The sequence below is a fragment of the Protopterus annectens genome, chromosome 3.part1, assembly GCF_019279795.1.
Source record: "Protopterus annectens isolate FY-2018-M chromosome 3.part1, PAN1.0, whole genome shotgun sequence".
In the NCBI taxonomy this organism is placed as follows: domain Eukaryota; kingdom Metazoa; phylum Chordata; order Ceratodontiformes; family Protopteridae; genus Protopterus; species Protopterus annectens.
In genome coordinates this window covers 176962508-176988886 of record NC_056732.1, presented here as the reverse complement: position 1 = coordinate 176988886, position 26379 = coordinate 176962508, and positions in this window count along the sequence as shown.

Below are 26379 nucleotides of genomic sequence, written 5' to 3'. Positions count from 1 at the left end.
CAATTTGTGGCCGTAAATATGAGTAAATCACATTATCTTTTTTCCTCCAGTAAGTTTGAAAAACAATGAGCTGTTCAAACGTTTATGTAGAAGATGAACACAGCTTCAAATCCAAAACAATTCACCAGGGCTGTTAGCCAAAAAAAAAAAAACTTATCATACCACAACTCCAAGTTTATACAAGAGAATAACCTTGTCCAAGCACTAGATCATTAGGTATATCCACACACACACTGGTGAGGTCAACATTGTGTTACATAGAAAACAGCACTTTATGGGTAAAATATGCTTCTCCCATACCATTGCTTAGGGATGCAGGGTAGTAGGCAACACATTTATTAGAAGGTAAGCAAAGCAAATAAATATATATTGATGAGGGTGGAAGTGTCGGTCAGGGAAAAGAGAGGATTCTCCAGAATGCTTACTGAACACTGACAGCACGACCTCATCCATCACCTATACTCTTATCTCAGAAACAGTACTTCCCAGCATATCCAAATGTCTGCTTCCCCAACCAAAAAATGCATGCAGTCCAGAAATAATGTGCACAATTCATAGACAGTAACTATGCTTACTGTCCAGGGGATCATTGAGTAGCCAATTGCAAGTTGCCACTCAGCATTGTCTGGTTAAATGACATGCTTGAGGTCATGCAGTAGGTAAATGAGGGGTGAGGAAGTCAAACCCCATACTACAGGAACTACAGCTAAAAACCTTAAACCTCTGCACCAACTACTAGACAAAATCCATTGAAATTCTCTGATCAGTAAATGAACCTAGGTTGCATTGGTGACAACACCAAATTTTTACTACTAAACCACCAGAGACCCCCTTGAAATTGGTGGTGATCAAAGGACAGTTAAATGTCAACATAAGATCCCAGATCTCTAACTATGGGATACATTTTAAGGGGGGGGGGTTGCCAATGTGATAGATACAAGGATATCGCTCAGCTGTCCAGATTTTCACAGAATATCCAGATTTTTGCATCATATTTTTCTGTTTCTCATAAAATTTGTGGCTGCCAAAACACTGAAGACTTAAGTCCCTAAATAGTAGCATACATTTGAGTTTCAGACTTCATATCCTTTAGAAAATGCATATTAATACAAATCCTGTCAATGTAGCATATTTCTAAGTTTATAAGAGCAATATTTAAAATATGTCCTTATTTTGGGGGCATTTGTCCACCCATTATTTTAGGCTTTGTCCATATTTCTTGTGCTAAGAGGATGAGAGGTATGCCAAACAAGCAACACTGTGCAATTACTTCTCAGAAGATAGAAATAAGTGGTGTTTTGCAAATGCATTAAGTAGTCTGCCACTACATATGCATTCCACTACCAATGTTGTTTTGGTAAAGGAATATGCTGCAACATATGAAGTGCTGACAAAATGGCATCAATAAAAGTCATGAACCTTATTAACTATAGATACATCTACAGTTGTAATAAAATGCATTATATTAAAAAAGCACATGCACAATCCAAAAGCAGGAGAACATTTTATTAAAACAAATAGTGAGTGCTGGCATGACATCTTATTGCACACATCATCAGAGTGAAGTATGTAAGGATTTGAAAGTGCCCAGTGACTGTTAGTATTCTCCATTCTTTTCGTTATGCATTGTTAATGGATTAAAGTGGTCTTGCATTTTCCTGTTACTAGACCTATCAGTTGTTACATCAAATTATATAACTAATTAAAAAAAAAAATAGGTGGAAACAGTAGCTTGCTCTTAATAATGCTCCAGACTTACTTTTTATAAGACAAAATACATTTGCGATTTCTTATTGCCGTTTTGCCGGTAAGCGTTGCCACGGAAACCATAAACAAGACGGGAGCTGCAAGTTGTGTGCAAAGCCGAACTCTGCAGTGAAATGATACCATTTAAAGTTTTAAACATTTTTTACCTATACATTCACCAGTAATTGCAATAAAGTATACAGAAAGCTTGTGTAATGCAACAGTATGAAGCACGGTTTAAAGAAATAGCAGTTATTTAGTCTTGCACCTCACAGCAGGCGCTTTCGTCACACTGTTTCTGTATATTCTGAAATTGATTTTTTTAGTATATCCTTGACTTTGCCAGTCCTCACATTTTTTTTTTGATTTTCTAGTAAATCCCTGTTGCAGTTCTTAAATGCATATAGATGCAAAACTTGTTGCTCTGTTAACTTTGTAAACCATATCGCAGTGATGTAAAAAAAAGTGCCTGATTTTGAATTTTTTTTTTGTCCAGAACTCTTGAGCCAGTAAGTTGAGATGTAAAATATAATAAATGGAAACAATGGAGCACTGTGTTCATAATAGTACTTCAGACTCTACCAAGTCCTTCCTGCTGCTGTTTCATCGGCAGTCACTGTTGTTGCAGTATGGCTTTGGCAACAGTTAACAAGCTTTACTTTATCTGTTTTGGGCATAGCGACTGGCTGATTTTAGTGGCAAAAACTAAATGTTTACAGCTTTTTAGCTGTATATCTGCCCATGCTTTCAATGATCGACGTTAAAATAAAGATATTGTGCTACGCAAAACAGTGGATGCAGTTTATTAGAATGAATAGTGATCACTTTAGTTTTACGTTTAGGAGGCAGGAGTCCATAAATGAAATGCAAGACAAACATTCAGTATTTGTTTTGCTAAAGTCTTCACTTTTCTTTAACTTTATACAAGCTGCCTTTTTATAGCATACTGAACGGGATCACAAGCAGTGAGAAAAAAAGCAAGTTAATTGTTTTAAACACATTGGCTAAAAAGAGGATAGGAGAACATCCAGTTAACATAAACTTGAATAATCATAATATTTCAATATTTATTTATGCAGAAACTGACAGGTTTCACAGTAGTCAACTCTTGAGTGTAAAGGAATCTGAGAGGAACGCAAACCCAAGGCTGCGTTCACACTGGGGACTAAACCAAAATTGCAACTGTAGAGTCACAGGATATTCAAAGTAAAATGATACTGTGGGTGGGAATTTATGTGACATCATTAAAGTGGGTGTTACACTGGTCAGCTTAAACGCGACCCGAATTTTCAACACTGGGATTGTCCCTTTAACATACAAGGCCATGTCAATTCCAGTGCTGTTGGACATGCTACACTTAAAGAAATCCCAATCCCTCAAAGCTACACGCTCCAGGGATCTAAATCTGGTCATCAAAATTAACAAAATATGCTGGAGGGATAGGTTCCTGACCCAGAGACTCCCCATACTCTGGAATAGACTGCCCATACATGTCAAGCTGAGCGCCTCTTTGGCCCTCTTCAAAAGGAACCTTGACGATTGGATAGGAAATTCACCCCAGGGATCACATCAGTCGCCTGCTAGATAGGGGACCAGGGAAGTAAATTTTCTGGGAAGAATTAGCCAGGGAATTGATATGACTAGGTTTATATAGGCCCTAGGGCCGATAGCCTAGTACCAACCTATGAACAAAATCCAATATTTCCAGATTTTCTTGTTCTGTTCCTGTTTCTCTCCTTCTCCCAGACCCTGTTTGGATTCATTTCCAATGTACTATTGATTCTCCTCTTCAACTCGTGCCTTTTTCCCTCTCTCAAGCATTTTCCATTGAAACACTGGAAAAGGCTTCACTGACAGTCTCACTGTAGTCTTCATTACCAGAAGAACAAGAAACAGAATTTCCTTCTGTTTCACAGCTCACTTTTTGTTGACAAACATTTGTATTTCTTACTTAGCATATACGTCATCAAAAAATTATTTCTCCAGGGGAAAAATATTTTGAAGATAGCTAGGTACAAAAGTTTGAATTTCATGCTTGCTTCTCTACATTCCCTGAATAATGGGATACATTTACTCCTGTTCTGCCTGGTGTACAATGAGTAGTCATTCTCCATAAACACACTGTTGTTTTCCACTTAGCCTTTTGCCACAGTTTTGTCAGAAATAAGTCCTACTGGTAAGATTGCATCTTTATTATTAGAGGTCTAGATTGTTTTCCCATAGCCAGGTTTGGAGCATAGACACAATGGTGCCCTTCCAGTTAACAATTCCTTTTGTGGAACAGCAGTCCAGTTGCTTATTTGTGCTTTCATAAAATTAATAGTCTGTTCCTTCCAGCTTCTCGGATACAGCAGAAAATCTCAGGCTTTCCCTACATGATCTGTCCTCTAATTTTGCTATTTTTTGAAACATATCTTCTTGTGCAGTCTCATATTCACCCAGCCTTTTCTTCATTTTTACCTCTGAGTTTTGTAGTTTTTATCACCTTATCTGAATATCTGTTTAAAGCCTATTCCATTTTTCCAGCCTTTTATTGTTCAACCTGATATACTCCATAAGTGTTTCATTTATTTTAGTCCAGTCTGTTTGCAGTTGCCTTATACTTTCCTCTAGGTTACTGGAACTCATGTCTGAAGCTTGCACTGCTTTTTGCTGAACAGCTACAGTACTTTTCCCAGTCAGTTTTTCCATCACCTTTTGTAAATTTTCCTTCAGGTCCTCTGTATTTTCCTTTTTCCTGGCATCCAGGCAGTGCACTTACTAGCCATTTACTGAAATTTACCCACAAATCTATGTTCACTGGCTTTCTCTTCTAAGTTTCTGTTTTCACACTGGGAGAGCCAGAATTAAGTTGTTACTCAATGTGTAGCCATCTTGGAAATTCCGCTTGTCACCATCTTGAAGTTTTGACTGGGTATGTAACCAAAAGATGTGAAGTCTGTTTCATTCACCCTCATGACAGGTTCTCGGACCTGCTGTGTGGGATCCGTCTTGGCCACTTTGCACAGACTTGGATCCAACTCTCAAGCTCCTCCCTCATACCCTGCATCCACCCAACTACCTCAGATCTCGTTTGCCACTCCAGTGAGTCAAACACAGATTCCTGTCTCTCAAGCGTTGGGTAGTGTTGCTAGTGTTTTTCACTTTGCAGGTGCCTTTGGCAGTTTTTTGTTTCCTTCTTCCCTTTATCTAGTATGTTTGTGTGAGTTAGTGCAAGCTCTCCTGCTTTTCTCCTTTTTCTTCTGTAGTTAAAAAAAAAAATAATTTTCTTCTTAAATTTTCAAAAGTGTTTAAACTTAACTGTAGTTTTTCATTGCTAAGTATTCCTGTGCTCCCAAATATGTGGTGTTCTATCCCATGCACCTGTTTCCTGTCCGTTAGTTTTGTCAGGCTGTCTTCATGTCCGAAAAGCCAGTTCTCGCATTTAAGTGCTGCACTTCTTGTGGGTACAAAATCCCCAACCAAAATGCCTACAAGGAGTGCATGTATTGCCTGGGCGCTGATCATGTAAAAGCTGAATGTTCCATTTGTGCTGCCTTTAACCCTCGGGCTTCGGTAGACAGATGGAACAAACTTATTCTCGGGGGCCTTCTTCCTTCCTCGGCTGAGGCTCAGACCTTGGCTCCATCATCATCTCCTTTGGCGAAGGAGTTAAAGAGGAGGTCTCTCCTTGCCTCCCTGAGGGACTGTGTCTCTGTTACGAAGCCAAAGAAATATATGGATTTGACCCTTTCGGTTGCTATAGTCTCTTCAGATCCAGGGGAGGTTATTTTTATTTCCCCAACTCCGACTTGCCTCCTAGGCCTCTGGATCTGAGGAAGTTGACTCAGTCTCCAGCCCTGTACCCTAAATGTAAGCACTCACGGCCCTCCTTGTCAGCTTCCTCCAGGTCCTTGAGAAGCATGTCTGAGGTGGACATGGACGTGATAGTGAGGAGGTTACTTAAGGGTCAGATCCAAATGGGGTAGTTCCCCGCTCTGTCCCCTGTCAGATCCATGAGGTACCCAGGTCATTCTATCCAGACTCCTCCAATCTAGCCCCTCCCCCTTCAGAGCATAGAGATTCAGGACTGCAGTACACATCAGACTCTGCTCGGAGGAAGCTTCCATCCTTGACGCCGAGTATACCCTTCACTAGCCCCGCTCCAGCCTTGTATGAGCAGAGTGAGTCTCGAAACCATGGTGTCATGTGATCCAGGGGACTGGGATCAGCTCCATCCTTTTCAGAGCCGTCCTTTCCTTTGGGGGCTTCGGAACTCGATAGCTCGGGTCCGATCTGATGCAAGTCCTGTCTTTTTAACATCGGTCTCTTTGGCTCCGGGGGATTTGGATCGGTCTTCACCTGGCCCTTTGGCCTTTCAGGTAATGAGAGGGTCTTCTCCCAGGTTGGAGATTTAGTCGTAGAAGTTCCTCAATCTGCCGCTGTACCTCCATCGGATCCGGGCCTTTCTCTCTTTCTATTCTTGCACAAGTCTTCCCATTGCAAAAGGCCTCCAAGACTTCCCTTCTCCGGAGAGAACCCCTTCTTCTGATACCTTCCCAGAATACATTGCTGATAAGGTTCCTCAGAAGAGGATGTGTAAAAGGAGGCACGTGAACTCCCCCCCTGGAGTCCTTAACTGAGGATACTGTCTTTGATGAGGGGGAAGAATCCCCCCAATCCCCACCTGAGGATGTCCATCTTGGAAGTTTTGCCCAACCTCCTTCCTCTGAGGAGTCTGTTCTCTTGGAGGCATTCGGGATGGGCCCATCTATGTCCTGGGTAACCCCCCCAGTGGATACCTTAGTGGATTTAATATCTTGCCACGTGTGGAAGGAGCCAGATGCCACCAAGCTTATACCCAAGAGGGTCAATACGTTCTTAGTGCCCCCTTCTGACAGGAAACACTGGAGTAAGAGTCCTGTGGTCGATGCTATTGTGGTGGCGATGGCCACCAAGAAGGAACTGGCAGAGGAGGCTGCCAGTCCATCCTCTGAACAAGGAGTCCAGAGAGTTGGACAGAGTTGGGAAGTGTGTTTACTCCTTGGCAACTATTGCTCTGAGGTTGTTAAACTATTTAGCTCATTTCATTTGGCTCCAGAGGGACCTGACCAAAGACTTGACAGCTTCCCCATGAGTCCATGCCTGTGGAGGAATTTAATAAAGTTTCTCCCAAGCTGGCCACTCTTTCATCCATCGCCAATTCTTTGATGAGGTTAATCTGCCATGCCATGGAGGGTACCTCACAAGCAGCCGGTTCAGGACTTTCCCTAAGAAGGCATGCCTGGATGAGGCTATGTGATTTTGCGGAGCCATTCCAGGTGGTGTTTCTCAGTCCCCCCTTACGATGGCTCCTCCCTTTTTGGGATTTTGGTTAGAGAGACTCTCACACACAGCGAAAAGGATGGGAAGACCCTTTCTGCTGTTGGAATCAAGTCCCCCCCCCAGCGGTCCTTGGCCGGAAGCCAGCGTGGGGGCAAGAAAATGTGGTTCCACAAGCCTCAAAGGACTTTCCAGGACTCTTGCAGAGAACCCTCCTCTAGAGGCAGGGGAGGAGCATTTTGATGGTAGATGCTGCCCCAGAGGCACAATGGGGTCAGCAGAACCAGGGCTTTAGAGAACCCCCTTCTGATGAGCCCTGCCAGCGCTCCTGAGGCGCTGAATGACTGTCTATCTCTGGAGGCAGTTGGGGGACAATTAGCTTTGCATCCCAAAGCCTGGACCCAATTGACTCAAAACTGTTGGGGTACTAAGCATGATATTTATAGGTTATTATATTCTCTTTTCTCTTACTCTGAATTCAAGAGAATGTATGAGGAGTGGCCTCATACATTCAGCACCCCCTCCCAAAAAAAAAACTGAAAGGGATCTCCTGGACATCCTTCCAAGTGGATTGTGCTGCTACAGTTTTTTTATTATAACATTGACAGGACACTACTCTACAAGTAAAAAAAACAAGTGACCGTATACATTCGGTACCTCCTCCCCAAAACTGAAAGTGCTCTCCTGGACATCCTTCCAGTGGATCATGCTGCTACGGCTTTTATTATAACATTGACAGGACACTACACCACATTTCAAGCAAATATAGGTGCCTCTTTCATGGTGAATGTGCTCTTAAACATTTATATTTATAAGCTACTTTGTACTTTACAAGTATTGACAAAATAGCTGGATATAGCATCCTAGCACTCACTAAGCCAGGGGCAACAGCTGCATACAACCCTCTTGTAGCCCTCCTCATTCTTTCAGACTAACAGACTTTCCTACAGTGACTCCCTTCAATACTTCTTGTAGCTTGGTGACCCTGTTCCTCAGAAGTGTATTTGGACCCAGGGCTTATAATTCCCTAACAAAAGGATACTTTTGACCCTCTATCTTACTACCAGGTTTTTCCTTTGTACTTCACAGACTAGTGCATGAAATTCTTATTTGACTTTCAAAAGCTAGTGCAAGTACTTTCTTTAATTCGTCTTTATTGTAAAGCCATCCTATACTGTTTGTCATCTATTCCTGACTTACCTGCTTAGTGTCTACACTGATACTGATAGTTTTTATTCTGCAGCCTCATTTCTGCTATTGCTTTGCTAGTTCCATATGCTGACCACAGCCTCATTTCTGCTATTGCTTTGTTAGTTCCATATGCTGACCATCTGTATAGCTGCTGTTTCTGCCTGCACTTCTTGCTGTATATCCCTTCCCCTCTGCTTTGCTTCAGGCTTGCATTTAGAGGATATACCTGGTAACAGGGATTTCCCTAAGTGCTAGCCCCCTCCTACCCAGTGTTCTCTGTTACTGTAGCAATGGTAATAAAAGCTACAGATGCCATTTTGGAATCCCCTTCTGCAGCTGGATATTCCCCTCGGTGACTGTGTGCCCTGTGACTAGATTTAAGCCTATAGTTTAACGTATGTTTTACTGCCTTCAGAGTTGTTTAGTTTGTATTTTTATCCATTTTCTCTTTGTAATTTCCAACTTGCATTGAATGTTTTCGGTTAAAGTATTCTTAAGTGTTATCTCAGCTACAGTAAAACTGCTTTTGATATCAGTATTGTGACTCTAATGTAGGCCGTGGTGGTGCAGCAGTTAGCCTTGTCACTTCACAGCAAGAGGTTCTTCGGTTTGATTCTCAGCTGGAGTTCCTTCTGTGCGGAATCTGCATGTTTTCCCTGCTGCTGCGTGAATTGTAAAGACATGCAGGTAGGTGCATGTGGGTGTGCCTTCCCTGAAGGTTAGGCGTCGGCTGGCAACTCAGCACTGTAAAAGTACTGCCAATCATTATCGGACCTGTGATCTGCTGTGGCAACCCCTAACCGGGAAAAGCCAAAAGACATTGCTATTGTGACACTAATGTTCTAGCTATTGCAATATGTGTCGTACAACTAGGTTTTAGCCTATAGTTTAAGGTACAGTTTACTGCCTTCAGAGTTGTTTAGTTTGTATTTTAATGCATTTTCTCCTTAAAATTCCCAACTTGCATTGAATGTTTTCAGTTAATGCATTCATAAGTGCTGTCTCAGCTAAAGTAAAACAGCTTTTAATGTTAGTACTGTGACTCTAAAGTAGTAGCTATTGCAATGTGATTAGCATGGTTCAGATGATATTATTGTACTGTCCTTGATTATCAGACAAGTTTTTTGATGCATTAACACTGCACTTCCCTAGTTTGTGTGCCTAGTAATGGCTCCTTGATTCCAATACTGTGTTTTTAGTCACCTTTGCAGTCCACAGTGACCAATATTAGTATTTCCGTGATATATGGGTGAAGGTAGTCAATGATTTGTGTTTTAGTCTGTCCATGCAGTAGTAATGAGACAGCTGTGGGATGTCTGGGTTTGCATATGAAATGCATTAACAAGTGCTTGCTTTTGGCTACATGGTTGCAGTTCTTACTGCCTGCATTGAATGTTTTAGCCTGTCCAGTTAGGAAGGGTCTCAAATTGTTTCAATGAGGCCTTAACATCATTATCCTTAAGTTAGTGTAATCCTTGTGCTCTACTGTTATTGTATACCTATTTTTGCTGGGATTTTGTTGCATCTGTTTCTTTTTATGCAAATTAAAGCCATGTGTTTATTTTACTTTGTTTTAAATCTCATGCTGATCATCTTCACCCCTGAGCCTAACTTTTTCCATTTTGTCTTTACTCTTTAGAAAAATGAGTGACCTCATACATTCAGTGCCCCCCCAAAACTGAAAGTGCTCTCCTGGACATCCTTCCAGTGGATCATGCTGGTACGGCTTTTATTATAATATTGACAGGACATTACTCTACTTTACAAGTGAATGTAGGTGCCTCTCATGGCAAACGTGCTCCTAAACTTTTACATTTATAAGCTACTTTGTACTTTACAAGTATTGACAAAATAGCTGAATATAGCATCCTGGCACTCACTTAGCCAGGGGCAACAGCTGCATATGACTGTCTTGTAGCCCCCCTCATTCTTTCAGACTAACAGATTTCCCTGCAGCGACTCCCTTCAATACGTCTTTTAGTTTGGTGACCCTGTTCCTCAGAAATGTATTTGGACCCAGGGCTTATAATTCCCTAACAAAAAACACTTTTGACCCTCTGTCTTACAACCGGGCTTTTCCTTTGGACTTTCACAGACTAGTGCATGAAATTCTTATTTGACTTTCAAAAGCTAGTGCAAGAACTTTCTTTAGTTCGTCTTTATTGTAAAGCCATCCTATACTGTTTGTCCTCTACTCCTAACTTACCTGCTTAGTGTCTATACTAATACTGATTGTTTTTTTAGAACCCACCTTACCTGGTGCTCTCGGTACAACCCCGCTCCATTTGACCTTGCTACCGCTTGAGCTCACTCCGCTCCCCATACCCTGCCCCCATTTCCCACCCACCCCCACTACCCCTATATTTATACCTACCCTCCCCACCTAACTAACCTACACCAATCACTCTCTAGAGAACACCTCATCATCAACCAATCCCCTTATCCCCACCCACACATACTCCTCCAACTAACATGACACTCACACTATCACAAGCCAATTACCATGCACACAGTCTATCTCACGATCCTCTTTCTCCTAGCATCAACACACTACCTTTCCTCCTACCAAACCATACTTAATGGTACCTTAACTACCCCTTCAAATCATACTTCCTCTCACACACCACCTACCCATCACTACAGCCTACACGTATCCCCAAGTAGTCACCACCACATTATTCCCCCATGTCCCTCAAGAAGACTCCTCACAGTCTCTACCAAAGCACTTACTATAAATAGGTACATATCCATTCTAACCAAACTAACCAAACTCTTAAACCATATTAGCCATCAACTGATCCTAGCTGGAGGTATACACCCCACCCCAGGGCCAAACTCTTGCACAAATACTCCATCTATTCCATTTCTCTCACCCAACCAATCTGCCATCTCTAGACCAAAAAATAACCTTCTACTACTTAGCTTAAATATCAGAATCATAAATAACAAAGTGCACCTACTCCATGCTTTGATAGCCACATATTCCCCTGATTTACTATCTTTAACTGAAACATGGTTAAAACCCACAGCACCAGACAGTGAGTTGCTCCTACCTGGGTACAGTGTATTATGAAAAGATAGACTATCCAAAAAAGGGGGTGGGGTAGCATTACTTTACAAAAGCAACCTAAAATGTGTACTGTTAATCCTCCAATCCCTTCCATCGATACCTCTGAACTTCTCCTAGCCAAACTCAAACTTAGTGACAAAAAATCAATCAGTTATCACTGGCTATATACCACCAGGCAACAATATTCCCTCCCTAGAATCCCTCCTACACTGGGTTAATCAAAGTCTTCTTTAAGAAACCATCATCCTAGGTGACTTTAATATTGACTGGAACACTTGCTCAACCACTAATCCCACCAACCATAGTAATCTGTACAGCTTCTCCCAAGTCATTCAATCTAGCACTAGGCTAGGAAATGCTAAAATCAAAGAAAGTCTCCCAGATTGGATCTTGATAAGACCAGTACTCCATACCAAGCAGGAGTACTTCCGGACACCCTTAGTGACCACCAACCCACCTTCTTACTAAAATAGAAAATCCATACCAACTCTACCCCACTAATACAAACTACCCAGAACAAAAATAACTTTGACCCAAACAAATTCAAACTTTAACTAAAATACAATAATTGGAACATACTAAAAGAAGTACCCCTAGAAGAAGCTGTAATCCAATTCAACAACGCTTTTCTAAAAACCCTAGATGTCCATGCCCCACCTCGTACCACAAAACTCAAAATGGATACTTCCCTCTGGATCATCAAAGAGACTAAAAATAAGATTTCTCAAAGGAATAGAGCTCTTGGCATCACTGGAGAGCCACAAAAACTACAGCAACTAGAGAACAATTCCAAAAACTTAGAAATAAAACCAAAAAAACTATTCTCCAGGATAAACATAATTATTTCCTACATCTGCAAAACAGGCACCAAAACAACCCCAAAAATTTCTGGGCAGGAATAAATAAACTACTTCATCCCAGGAAACCCTCCACCCCATCTCTAACCTCCACAGGCGAAATCACTGACATACCTGAATCATTCAAAAAATACTTCATAGAAGCCATCTCTAAACTAGTTCAACAACAACCCACTGCTACTACTACCAGTATCCCCAAACCTGCAGTCAGTCCCCAAACTACCATCCAGTTCCAACCCATCCCTACCAATTATGTCAAACAATTACTATCCAGACTTAAACCTACTACCCTAGCAGCAGATGGCATCCCAGCAGAATACCTCCAGTTGGCTGCTAATGAACTTGCCCACCCAATCTCTATTTTACTTAACAGATCTATATCAGAAAGCACAATCCCACCAGTCTGGAAAACCTCCTATATCATCCCTTTACATAAAGGCGGAATATCCACTGATCTCACCAACTATTGCCCTATTGCCATCCTGTCCCCACTAGCAAAAATTCTTGAAAAATGTATAGATTACCAACTTATGCCATACCTACTTAATAACCAACTTCTGTCTCCTACCCAGCATGGATTCTGCCCTGCCCACAGTAAAACCACAGCCCTTCTTTCCTTTACAAACCTCATCAACCAAAACAGGCACTTGGGTAAACTAACATTTGCCATATTCTTGGACCTGTCAAAAGCATTCAATATGGTCAACCATCCCAAACTACTCCACTCCCTTACTAATCTTGGCCTTAGTGATCATGCACTAGCCTGGTTCCAAAACTATTTACATGGCAGACAACAAGCAGTTCGATGGGACAACAACCTGTCGTCACTGCTGCCTATTACCACAGGAGTCCTACAAGGGTCCATTCTGGGACCCCTTCTATTCTCCATCTTCATTAATGATCTCTACAGTGTATGCCAAGATACAATTGTTATACAATATGCTGATGGTTCAACATTAGTCTGCTCAGCCAACGACCCACACAAACTCCTCTCCATTACCCAGAAAGCATTCCAAATTACAGAAACCTGGTTTCTTAACAAAAACCCATTAATCCCAAAAAGATCAAACTGATGCTTTTTAAACCAAAGAAATCCATCTCATTCCCCAACACATTCAATATTGTGTACAGAGATGGGACTATCATCTCTCCAGACACTCCTACTAAACTGCTAGGAGTGACCATTGACAACAACCTCAAGTTCGATGTACATATAAATCAAACTATTAAAAACATTCACAAAAAACTGGGCAGTCTTTATAAAAAACATTTCTAACCCAACCTACTAGAATAACCATAGCTCAAACTCACCTCCTCTCCACACTATTCCACACCGCTCCCATTTTCACCAACCTACCCAAAACTGAAATGGCGAAGCTTAACATCAAATTGCCAAATTTGCTACTGGTGCCCCCTACCGTGCCCACCACTGTCATTCACTAATCTTAACTGGCTTGAATTCCCAAATCTCCTCTCATTCCGTCAACTTTCTTTTGCCCAGAAACTCCTACTACTTTCTGAAAAAAAACAGCACTATCTAATCTACTTTAAACTATAAACTAATACCAGACAACTTTGCTCTAGTGATAAAAGTCTAATCAAGGTGACCAAAAGCAATAACACAGCAGGTGACTCCCTCTTCCCTAACTACATTGGTAAGATTTTGAACTCATTAGCTTCTGCTATTACCTCAGCCAACTCAATGGTTGCATTCAAAAAGCTACTAAAAGAACACTTAAAACTCATATGGCTATGCCCTTGCTACCCACTAGATTGACCCATATCATACACACCCTCTGACCCACTCCCATGCTCCTTTTCACTTCTATCCCTCCAAGAAGAATCGTGACTCCTCCTTATAGTGCCTCACCTACGAACACCCACACCATCAGTCAGCAATTATACACATTCCAACTTTAAACCCAACCACATCTCACAAAACTAACCCTAACATCCACTCCCAACCCCCTTTTACTTACATTTGTCTCAGTCAGTGTTATTACTGGAAACCAGTACTTTCTAAGTACTAACTTAAACTATGGAATTTTGTTAAAACTAGTGACTATCAATGAATATTGTACTTTGTAACTTTAAAAGTATGGAATCTTGTTAAATCATGTGTTTTCCTATGAAAACTTGCTTGCTATGTAGAATTCTCATAGTTGTTTTTAATCTGTGGAATTTTTCTCCCTGGGCCTCTGCTGAAAATGGACATGTATCCAGTCGGACTCTCACAGTCAACAAATGTAAAATTAAAAAAATAAATGCCACCTGCTGAATGGGAGGAGGCAGCACAGGAAATTCAGCAGCTGCTGCAAAAAGAGTGTCATCCAGGAGGTCCCAGCTGAACAGAGGAGTTGGAACCTACTCCGGTTTCTTTTTAGTGCCGAAAAATACAGGGGACCTAAGACCCATTCTGGATCTCAGCAAGTTAAACGAGTACGTAAAGAAAGCAAGTTTCCGAATGTTTACGGTTCAGTCCATTCTGCCATTGCTGTGCAAGGACGACTGGATGTGCTCAGTAGATCTCAAGGACATTTACTATCACATCACATCACAATAGACACTCGAGGAGTTATCTGGTTCCAGCTGGAAGCCAGTCATTACTAGTTCAGAGCACTGCCCTTTGGACTCATCACAGCCCCCCAGGTGTTCGCCAAATTCATGGTGGTGGTACCCACTCACCTGAGACTCAAGGATTCCAGGTGTTTCCATATTTAGACAATTGGCTCCTAACTGCCCCCGTGAAGCATCAACTTGTTCAAGCCAGGGATTGCATACTTCAGTTAGCACAATCCCTGGGCATCACTGTAAACATCAAGTACAACCTTACTCCAGTTCAGAACCTAGAGTTCATAGGTGCACAGCTCAATATCAGACAGCAGATAGCTTCACTTCCTCCTACACTGTGTAACCATTCTGAGAAATCAAGTCCAGCAGTTATTAGTCAATCAGGCCCTCTCTACTCATCTGATCTTACAGGTCTTATGGTCCTTGTTTGCAGTCAATCTATTAATTCCCCTGGCCAGGTGGTTCTTGGGGGGTTCTACAGTGGACACTAGCCAATTAGTGGTCCATTCTGTCTCAGCCCTTGTCCCTTTGCCTCAGATTGACTCCTGTCTGCAAATGTCATGTCAGTTGGTGGATTCATTCTGACAATGTTATCCTCAGCAGACCTTTTGTCAGCAATCATCCAATAGCCACCATGACCAAGGACATTTCCCATTTCTGGTGGGTTGGGCATTACAATGGAAAGCTGGTCCAAGGCACGTGGTCAGTTCCTGAGACCAGTTTGCATATCAATGTCCTAGAGATGAGAGCTGTTTTTTCTGATGTTGCAAGCCTTTCAGGATGTTCACCCTTTAGCGACTATTGCCGTACACACAGACAACACGTCAGTTGTATGATACATCAACAAGCAAGGAGAAACCTGTTCTTACCTGTGCAGGAAGGCAATAAGAGTGTGGGAGTGAGTGATCTCTTCAGACTGCTTTCTGATTGCAATGCACATCCTGGGGAAAATCAACGCAGACAGACTCAGTAGGTCGCTTTTGACTCCGCATGAGTGGTCCCTCAACCAGTCAGTAACGGCCATGATCTTCAGCTGTTGGGGTCAACCTTGCTGTTCCCTGTCTGCCTCTTCCCTCAACAACAAATGTAGCAGGTTTTTTCACTCTGATCCCTCCTCCTCCGGGGGAGTCCCCGAGGGATGCTCTAGTCCACGATTTGCCCTGGGTCTCCTTTATGCTTACCCTCCTCTACCGCTCATCCCCAAGTTTCTTCAGCAGACAAGCAAGTTGAAGAGCTCAGTTATCCTCATTGCCTCTTTCTGGCCTCAACAAGTGTGGTTCCCCTTCCTGTGGTCTCACCTGAAGTATCCTCCCTGGATACTGGAACCCACTCAGGACCTCCTCTCTCACCCATCAGGGATCCAGCACCCACATCTTCAAACCCAAATTGACTGCTTGGTTTCTCCAATTCTGACCTTGATTAGATAGTCCAGGCTTCAGTCCCTAGTCCGATAAATTCTAGCATCGCAAATGGCTTTCCACTTAGAGGGTTTATAGTAACAAGTGGAAGAGATTTGTTGTTAGGGCTACCAGCAAGAACATTGATCCATTCTCAGCACCTGTCTCAGACATGTTACTGTTTCTCTCTACCCTTTTCTACAAGGGTGCTAGCTTTTCCACTATTAAGCGTCAGTTAGCTGCTATTCTAATTTCTACATGGATAGTCAAGCTTGTTCCTTGTTCACATTTAGATTATGTAAATCCTTCATGAAGTGTGTGTGTTCTTATTGAGGCCCCCCATTAGAGATCCATCTTCCCCTGGGGACCCTACTGTTGTGCTTCAGGCATTGACATAGGGCCCCTTTGAACCTGCGGCTACTTGCAACGTGAAGTTTCTGTCCTGGAGATCAGCTCTCTTGGTGGCCATCACTTCTGCCTAGAGGATTTCTGAGCTTCAAGCTCTTCTAAGTCTCCTTACATAGTATTCCATAGGGATAGAGTGTCCTTCCGCTCTAATCTATCTTTTATGCCTAAAGTGGCTACAGAAAACAATGTCAGTCAGCCTATTCAACTTCCAGTGTTCTTTCCCAATTTTTCAAACAAAGGAGCTACAGAAAACAATATCAGTCAGCCTATTCAACTTCCAGTGTTCTTTCCCAATTTTTCAAACAAAGGAGAGTATGCTCTTCACCTTTTAGATGTTCATAGACAGCTCCATTTTTATTTACACAGGACCAAGCAACACAAAGTATGACCAGCTTTTTATAGCTTTTTCTTCGAATAGACTTGGACAAGCAGTATCGAAAGTTACCTTGACAAAATGGTTCTCTAATTGCATCTCCTTCATTTATTCTTTTTAGAGGGTTGCAGTTACCAAACCCTCTAGGGCATATCCTACCAGGTCCATGGCTACTTCATCAGCTTTCTATGCCAGTCCCTCTATTGATGACATTTGTGCAGCAGCTTACATGGTCTAATAATCGCACCTTTGTGTCTCATTACAAGTTGGATGTTATTTCCAGGAGCAAGGCTTCCTTTGGCTTGATGCTGCTCTGGCATGTCCTTCCATGAGGGCCACCCAAGGTTCTAGTATCTGGGGACTCTTACCCTGTCATGAGGGTGAATGAAGGAGACAACATCAGATTAAAAAGTTATGTCGTACCATAACCTGGCATGTGTTATCTTCCTTTATTCATCCTCACTTTCCCACCGAACCATCCCCCTGCCTTTCTTGAGGAACCTGGATGTGCTCAGGACTCTCAAATCCTGTGTCTGTGCCTCTTCTGCTGGTCTTTTGTGTCTGAGTGTGGAATGACTGGATTTGGCAAACTCGATCTAAGGTAGTTTGGTGGATGCAGGGTATTGTGGGTATGAGGGAGAAGCTTGAGAGTCAGATCCAAGTCTTTGGAAAGTAGTCGAGCCGGATCTGAGACACTGTTGTGAGAATGAATGAAGAAAGAACACACAGATGCCAAGTTATGGTAAGACAACTTTTTATTTTCAGATGACTTGGTCAGAAATCCTGTAAAATAAGAATTGTTTTATTTTGGTCTTCAGCTAGGCAAGTGCTCAAACAGTGAGATGAGAGAGGTAATCTAATGCAAGGAGTTTCTGTGATTCTTTTTCCAAAATCATCATCTTTTAAAAGGCAAAAGTGTGCTGCTTGTGAACACTTGTCTGACTAGTTACTTTCCAGATGATTCTCAACAGCAATGCTTACTGGCAATCAGGGATCTTCCCCAACTACAGCATGAATGCTTTTCCTGGTGCTACTGCTCCCTCCTGCAATCCACCTAAAAATAAAACCACTGTGTTTTTCCAAGAATGCTGCACACTGATCAAAGGCATAACGTCAGCTGTCCCAGTGTGAAAAAATAAACTGAGTAAAAGGAGTGCCATTGAATATTTTTTGGTAAAGTTCGGTTACTGGCTAAATAAATACACTGCCTGCATGCCAGCAAAGAAAAAAATTGGAAAAACTGAAAGAAAATCAACCAGAAAAGGTGAAGAGAAAACAATGTCTGGGAAGGATTCTGCAGCAGTTCAGTAAAAGGCAGTTCAAGCTTTAGCTTTGGTTCAAGAGACGGCATCCAGTAATTTGGAGGAAGTAATAAATCAAAGGTACTCGGAGGTGATTAAAATAAATGAAACCTTTAAGGGATATGTCAGTTCAAACAGCAAAAGGCTGGAGAAATAGAAGCTTTAACTACTGCAAAAATTAGAGGTTGACTTGAAGAAAAAACTGGCTGAATATGAGGTTTCTCAAGAAGAACTGTTTACAGAGAAAACCTGAGATTTTCTGCTGTACTAGCGAAACTGAAAGGAATAGATTGTTTTAATTTCATGAAAGCAAAAACAAGCAGCTGGACTGGTGTTTCACAGAAGAATTTGTTAAATGAAAGGGCACCCAGAGTGTATGCTCCCAGACCTGGCCATAATAAAGCAGCCAAGACCTGTATTAGTACAGGTAGCCATGCCAGCAGAGTTTGTTCCTGACAAAATAATGGCCGAAGGGTGAAGCATTAAAAATTGGAGACGGTGTTTGTTGAAAATGATTGTTTACTGGGTACCAGACAGAAGAAAAGCAAATTCATCCCAGCAATCAGAAAATTTTGAAAGGTAGGATGTTCATCATGTTACACTGCTGCAGTCATTACACTTGGGTTATTCTGCCTTCAGGCGGTTCCCCAGTCGGCCTGAGTTCCAAAGTCTTGGTCCGGCATTGTTTGCTGTCGCCTCCTCCCTGACATCAGTGCGACGGGTATATAAGATGCAGCCAATGCCATTTTCTTCAGTCTTTCTTGCCGCGCAGTGCCCGAAGCAAAAGCAGTTCGCAAGTGCCGGTCGGCCGTCTCCTGAGATTTTGATTCCGAATCCAGAAATGAAGTCTTCTACAAAGCTAAGTACCCCGTTGGGGAAACTTTTTCTTGCCTCAGACCGATGTCAGTAAAAGTTAATAACTGTATTTCTTGTGGGAAGCAAATACCTCATAAGGATTTCCATTCCTATTGTATCCCATGCCTAGACCCAGACCACGACATCACTGGTTGTCGGTTTTGTGCTAGGTTTAACAAGCACACTATTAAACGTTGGTTTGATTTTGCCCGACATTATTTTGGAAGAAAATTCAATTATACCATGCCGTCAGAACTTCCGACGACCGGAATACACAAAAAGCACAAAGACAAGGATAGGCATCCGAGGCCCAAAACTGACGACGAAGCCTCTTCTAGGCCAGTCGCCGGATCTCCGGTTTTCAGTGAGGTGCCTTTGCAGCCCCTGACAACCGCTTCTGTAGAACCACAGGCGGCCTCTGACTCCCACGAGGAGATGGCTGGGCCTTCAGATGCACAAGTTATTCAGCCTACCGAGACTAACCTTTCAGAGGGATCCGGAGTATCTGAGCAACCCTTAGCTTCAGAGGGTGTCTTCAGACCCACTCAGTTAAGCATTAAAACCCTCAGCTAAGTCTAAGCCTGCTTTAAAATCTAAGAAACAAATACAGCATTCTCCAGGGCAGGCCTCCATGCCTAAGAAACAAATGCTCAAAATGGCCGAAGACCTAATCACTCTGATCAGGGGGTCACATCACCCTCCTGATAAAAGGCCTAGACATGATGCAGACTATGACTCATCCAACCAGGTGTCCATCTCTTCTGATTCATCCTCAGACCTAGGATACTCTTTACCCCCTTATGAGGATTCTGATGCTGAGGAATCAATTCCATCAGCCTCAGCACCTGAGGACTACTCCTTTGGGGATACCCTACATACCATGAGGGAGCATTTCCACTGGGAAGGCCAGGATTATTCAGAATCCAAGAAAAGGCTCAGAGACTTCCTTTTATTACCTCAACACAGACCCCTTGCTATTCAGCCAGTGTTAGACATTGTGGATGATGTGTATACTGAATCCAGCTTAAATCCTGATTCCTTACCTCCAGCCCCTGTTAAACCTGACAGATACTACGGAGTCCCTGACTCACATAAATTTCTGTATAAAAGCCCTGTAGCTGACCCTGAAAATATTTCTCAGGGACCCAAGGGAGTTAAGGCCTCATCAGCCAAGAATCCAGTTCCCTCTGACAGAGATTCCAGAGCATTAGACAGATGGGGAAAGAAAGTATATACGTCTGCAACTTTAGCAATGAGAGCCTTAAATTGCCAGTTTCACATGCTAAAATATCAGCAGTTTTTACTGTCTCAGTTAAAACAAAAAATGCTTTCAGAATCAGATCCTCCTAATTTCAAAGAAATGCAGGATTTATTGCATGCAGCTGAACAAGTGGGAAAGCATACTTTGCAATGTGGTTTTGATTCTCTAGAGGCCTCCTGCAGAGCAGCAGTTACAGGCTCTGTCATTAGAAGACATGCTTGGTTAAAAGAACATATGTTACCAGATCATGTTAAAGCAAAATTATTGGATGCACCTCTGCAGCAGGATGTGTTATATGGAGTTAAGGCAGAAGAGGTATTAAAGAAAATGGAGGATAAGGCAAAATCTATGCAAATGGTGAAGGATTTCTTACAGGTTCAGCCTCCTAGATTTAGCAGAAACTGGCCAACTAAGAATTGGTCCTTTCCAATTACAGACAGACCTCAAAGGGGAAGATACAGACGTCCAAGAGGTAAAGGTCAAACACAACGTCCTTACAGGCCTCGACAATGGGTTGTATCAGGCCAGAAAGAAGGGGAAGACAGGCCCCAATCATATAAAAGCAGCTCCAATGACTTCCCACTACAGCTGCCAAACAAATCCCTCTTGAAAGCCCCCTTGGGAGGAAAACTGGCACTCTTCTACCACAATTGGCAAATGATCACCAAAGACAAATGGGTTCTCAACATTGTATTTCAAGGTTACAGGTTCCACTTTCATACTCTGCCAAGGTTAAAAGGAATGCCAAATCTACCACCAAATCAATGGGCAGAGGCTCAAAAACAAATTATAGTACCCATAGATATGAGAGCTATTCAACAGGTACCATCACACGAGCAAGGACAATGATTTTACTCAAGACTCTTTCTGGTACCCAGAAAGGACAAAGCCTGGAGGCCCATTCTGGATCTTTCATCTCTAAACACTTACCTGGATGTTCCGAAATTCAAAATGTTGACACTACAGCAGCTTCTTCCCATGCTGGGCAAGAAAGCTTGGCTCGTGACTTTGGACCTCAAGGAGGCATACCTGCATGTCCCTGTCAGACAAAACTGCAGAAGATACCTCAGATTCATAGCTGGTTCAATGCACTACCAATTCTCTGCACTGCCCTTTGGCTTATCTACTGCACCCAGGGTCTTCACAAAGTGCCTGGCACCAGTAATTGCATTTTGCAGACAGAAAGGAATTCAAATTTATCAGTACCTGGATGACTGCCTGATTCAAGCAGAGAGCAAGGACATTCTTCTACAGCATCTGGCATTTGTAAAAAAGTTATTAAGTTGCCTGGGGTACACAGTAAACGATAAGAAATCAAAACTAGTGCCCTCACAAGAGATTATATTCCTGGGTGCCAGCTTGAACACAACGCCCCAGATGGCTTATCTCATGCCATACAAGCAAGGAAAACTGACTCAATACTTTCAATTGATGGCAACAAAGACCCAATTCCCTGCAAGAAAAATTCTGCAGGCCTTGGGTTACATGGCATCCTGCATACTACTAATTCCATATGCCAGACTGCATATGAGGAAACTACAATGGTACCTAAGGAATGTATGGTCTCAACACTGTCAAAGTTTGGAAACAGTTATACCACTAATCCCTTGCCTTCAACAGGAATTTCAATGTTGGGCTCAAGCTTGTCACCTCAACAAGGGACAGCCTTTTACACAACCCACAGCCAGGCAAACACTGACAACAGATGCATCGGATTATGCCTGGGGAGCACACATAGCAGGCAAATGTATTCAGGGCACATGGCCCGCAGAACAAAGGCATCTTCACATCAATCAAAAAGAGATGCTAGCTGTACAAAATGCCCTTATAGCTTTCAAGGACCTGCTGCATCCAGGACAACTACTGCTAAAGACAGACAATGCCACAGTTATGGGGTACATAAACAAGTAAGGGGGCACTCACTCCTACCCCCTATGCAGACAAGCTATGACCTTGTAGAACACAGCTATAAACATTCAAGTTCATCTGCAAGCACAATTCCTGCCAGGAGAGAAAAACAAACTGCCAGACGACTTAAGCAGAAACATCATGGATCCACACGAATGGGAATTGAATCCACAAATATTCAGAATGATAACACAAAAATGGTGGAGCCTGGACATAGATCTGTTTGCATCCCCAATAAACTGACAGCTACAAAAATTCTGCACAAGGAGTTACCATCCACAAGCATAGAAAGTGGATGGCCTCTCATTCAGCTGGGAGAACCTACAAGTATACGCTTTCCCACCACGACCTCTCCTGCCAAAGGTACTCATAAAAGCCAGGCAAGAAGAGCCAAAGATGATCCTGATTGCACCAGACTGGCCATGCCAGCACTGGCACCCAAGCTTAAGGAGCTTAGCACAAGAACCATCCTGGATTTTGCCTCAAATCCCACATCTGCTGACTCAGCACAACAATGAAATACTACACAGCCAGCTAAAGACCTTAAACCTAGCTGCATGGAAGATTCCTTAGTCAAGCAAGCAATGTCTGTCTCCAAGGCTGTCATGGATGTCATTCTGGAGGCCAGAAGGCCTAGTACCAGTAAAGCCTATTTGGATAAATGGAAGAGATTCTGTGCCTGGAACCAAACTCACAGCCTTGACCCTCTTGTCCCGAACATTCCTCAGATACTACAATACTTAACTGAGATGCTGGACAAAGGCCTCTCCTTCTCATCCATCAAGATCCACGCCTCTGCCATCTCTGCTCATTACAACACGGATCCACCAATTTTCTCTAATCCTCTGTTAAAATAGTACCTCAGAGGGGCTAAAAACATAAGACCGCCCCGTAGAGCACCTACTCCAACTTGGGACCTCAACATTGTTTTGGAAAAACTAACTTTACCTCCTTTTGAGCCAGCTAACACAGCAGAATTAAAATATATCTCTTAGAAAACTACTCTGCTTCTGTCAATAACATCAGCACGAAGAGTTTCAGAATTACAGGCACTAATGGCAGTGGAACCTTTCCTCATTTTCCACCAGGACAGGGTGTCTTTAAGAACTAACCCTACGTTTATGCCAAAGGTGGTATCCAATGTGGCTCTAAAACAAACTATTCACCTGCCAACTTTTTATCCTAAACCACAGAATAAAGGGGAGAGACTACTGCACTCTTTGGACATTCACAGGCAGTTACGCTTCTACTTGGACAAAACCAAAGCTTTCAGAAAATCTGAGCAATTATTGGTAGCATATGCTGCAGGAGCACAGGGAAAAGCTATTTCAAAACAGACTATCTCAAAATGGATAGGACATTGTATACATTTCTGTTACACATACCATGGAAAACCTGTACCTAGCAGCATTAAATCTCACTCCACCAGGGCAACAGCCACTTCAACTGCCTACCTCAGGGGAGTACCTACCAAGGATATTTTGGAAGCAGCAACTTGGAGTTCTGTACATACCTTCACCAAGCATTACCATCTGTCTCTATACTCTAAATCCAGAGCTGGCTTCGCCACTGCAGTGCTGCAGGGCCTTATAGCCACCCCTAATTCCTTATAGAACCAGCCACCCTACCTCAGCTTTGGGATTCTACCCAAGTGTAATGACTGCAGCAGTGTAACACGATGAACATAGTACAGTTGTGTACCTACCATAAATGTAGATGTTCGAGTGTATACACTGCTGCAGTCCAGGTTACCCTCCCTCCTTCCCCTCTTACTGGTTGGTACGTACCTATGTCTTCTACCCTTACTACCTATGGGGAGTATTTGCTGGTAGCTGTAAGTTGTTTTTTGCTTTTCTTATGTATGTTTTATTAGCAATTGGAATTGCCTACCTATTTAGAGGCACCTGACATCTGGGGCAAGAAAAACTGAAGAAAATGGCGTTGGCTGCATCTTATATACCCCTGTCGCACTAACGTCAGGGAGGAGGCGACAGCAACCGACGCCGGACCAAGACTTTGGAACTCAGGCCGACTGGGGAACCACCTGATGGCAGGATAACCCAAGTGTAATGACTGCAGCAGTGTATACACTCGAACATCTACATTTATGGTAGGTACAAAACTGTACTTTTCATATTCAAACTGCTGTATCCAATTGTCTTCAAAGTTTTTTTTTCTGGAAAATTGACATATTTTTTTAAGCAGAACAGGCTAAGGAGAAATTGTTTATCCAGCAGAAAGTGAGTAAGCAAACAGAAAGGGGGACTGCTTCTCATTCTTTTGATGGTAAGGTTCATAGAGAGACTTTGCCAGTGAAACTTTTCCACTATTCTAAAGGAAAATGCTTGAGAGACAGAACAGGAGTTGACTAGAAGAATCAGCAGTATCTAGGACTTGAACCAGAGCCTGATGTTGGAAGATGGAGATGAACAGGAAGAACTCTGAAATTATTGAAGAAATGGAAGGCTATAAAGCATATTTTCACATTTGTGAAATATGGTTTTGGAAGAAAAAGTGGCTAAAAAATACTGGACTTACATTGACTTCGTTAAACTTATTGGGTGGACTGTAAAGCACATACCCCGCTTTATATAATGTTTAGGAGGACACTAAAAGGGGGAAACTAACTGCAAGTAAACAATTGTTGTGCTTATTAGTATTTGTTTAAAATCTGCTATAAACTGCATGGTTATTGTTGTCTTTCGGCTTTTTACGGTTAGGGGTCGCCACAGTGGTGCTAATGATTGGCAGTAGATTTTCACGAACGCCAAGGTTCCAGCTCGACTTTCAACCTTTAACAAAGGCACGCCCATTTACGCATGTCTTTCGAATGCCCACCCAACTGCGGGGAGGACATGCAGACTCCACACAGAAGGCACTCCCCGGACTCCAGCCGAGAATCGAACGGAAGAACCTCTTGCTGTGAGGCAACAATGCTACTGCTGCACCACCTCTGCATGATATTTACAGTAAAACAGTTTTGTGTAGTTGGGGCATTTTAAATCGGGAGTCTGTCTTCAGTGACTATTGTATGTGTTAGATATTAAAGTGAACCAGTACTTTTTTAGTTGTAAGAAAAGTTTCATAGTGTAATGAGAAAAAAAAAAAGGCTGGAAAAAGGCAAGTTTAATGTTCGTATGCAGTTATCTTGGGCTGTTGGGGTGGGAGTGGGGTGTAAAAATGCACTGATTCTCTTATATGTAGAATTAGGATATCTTCTTTCCTTATTTTACAAGGGTGAATGTCTAAATTAATACCTTTGGCTTAAGTTGTAAATAGGTGTTTTTGTAAGTACATAAGCTTTAAAAGTAAAACTAAATTAATCTTACAGTTGGCAAATAATTTAACTTATTTTCCACTCGCAGATGTTCAGTGGAGTTGAGATGTCTGCAGCTAAGAGCAGTTGGCATTCTGTTCTGAGTGTAGTGTTCAAAGAGTCATTGCTGAGTACATTTCCATGGATACAAGCTATCTGGAAGTACAAGCAGTTAATCTTGAGAATTCTGAGCATTCTTTGAGGGAAATTAAAAATTTGAAGGTACACTGGAAGAAAAGTTTGAAATTATGGAACGTGAATAAGAGCTAACCTCCCTTGTAGCCTTAGTACTTTAATGCAGTTAATAGAGCAGTGTGCAGTTTAATTTTAAAGATATAGCCAGTTCATTTTTTCCTTAGGGCTAAACATTTCTGAAAGTGTACAAGCTGTTTTTCATATCTTGGAGGGGAAGAGAGATAAGAAAATCTAAAGGAGGCCTGTCTGCACATCCCAATAAAGGACTCGTGTAGGAAATGTCTACGTTTCTGGGCATGATCTATGCATTATCAGTTTTCTGCACTTCTCTTTGGCTTATCCACTGCTCCCAGAGTTTTCAAAAAATGCCTGGCTCCAGCCATTGCCTATTGCAGACAGAGAAATCTTCAGATTTATTCCTACTTGGACAATTGTCTAATTCAGGCAGACAGCAAAAGCTGTTGCAGCACCTGACATTTGTAAAGGACCGTCTTACCTTCCTGGTGTACACTATCAACGAAAAGGAATCCAAACTAGTCCTCAGTCAAAAATTGTATTCCTGGGAGCAAGCTTGGACACAGCATTCCAGATGGCATTTCTTACTCCAGAAAAGCAAGCCTATCTGACAG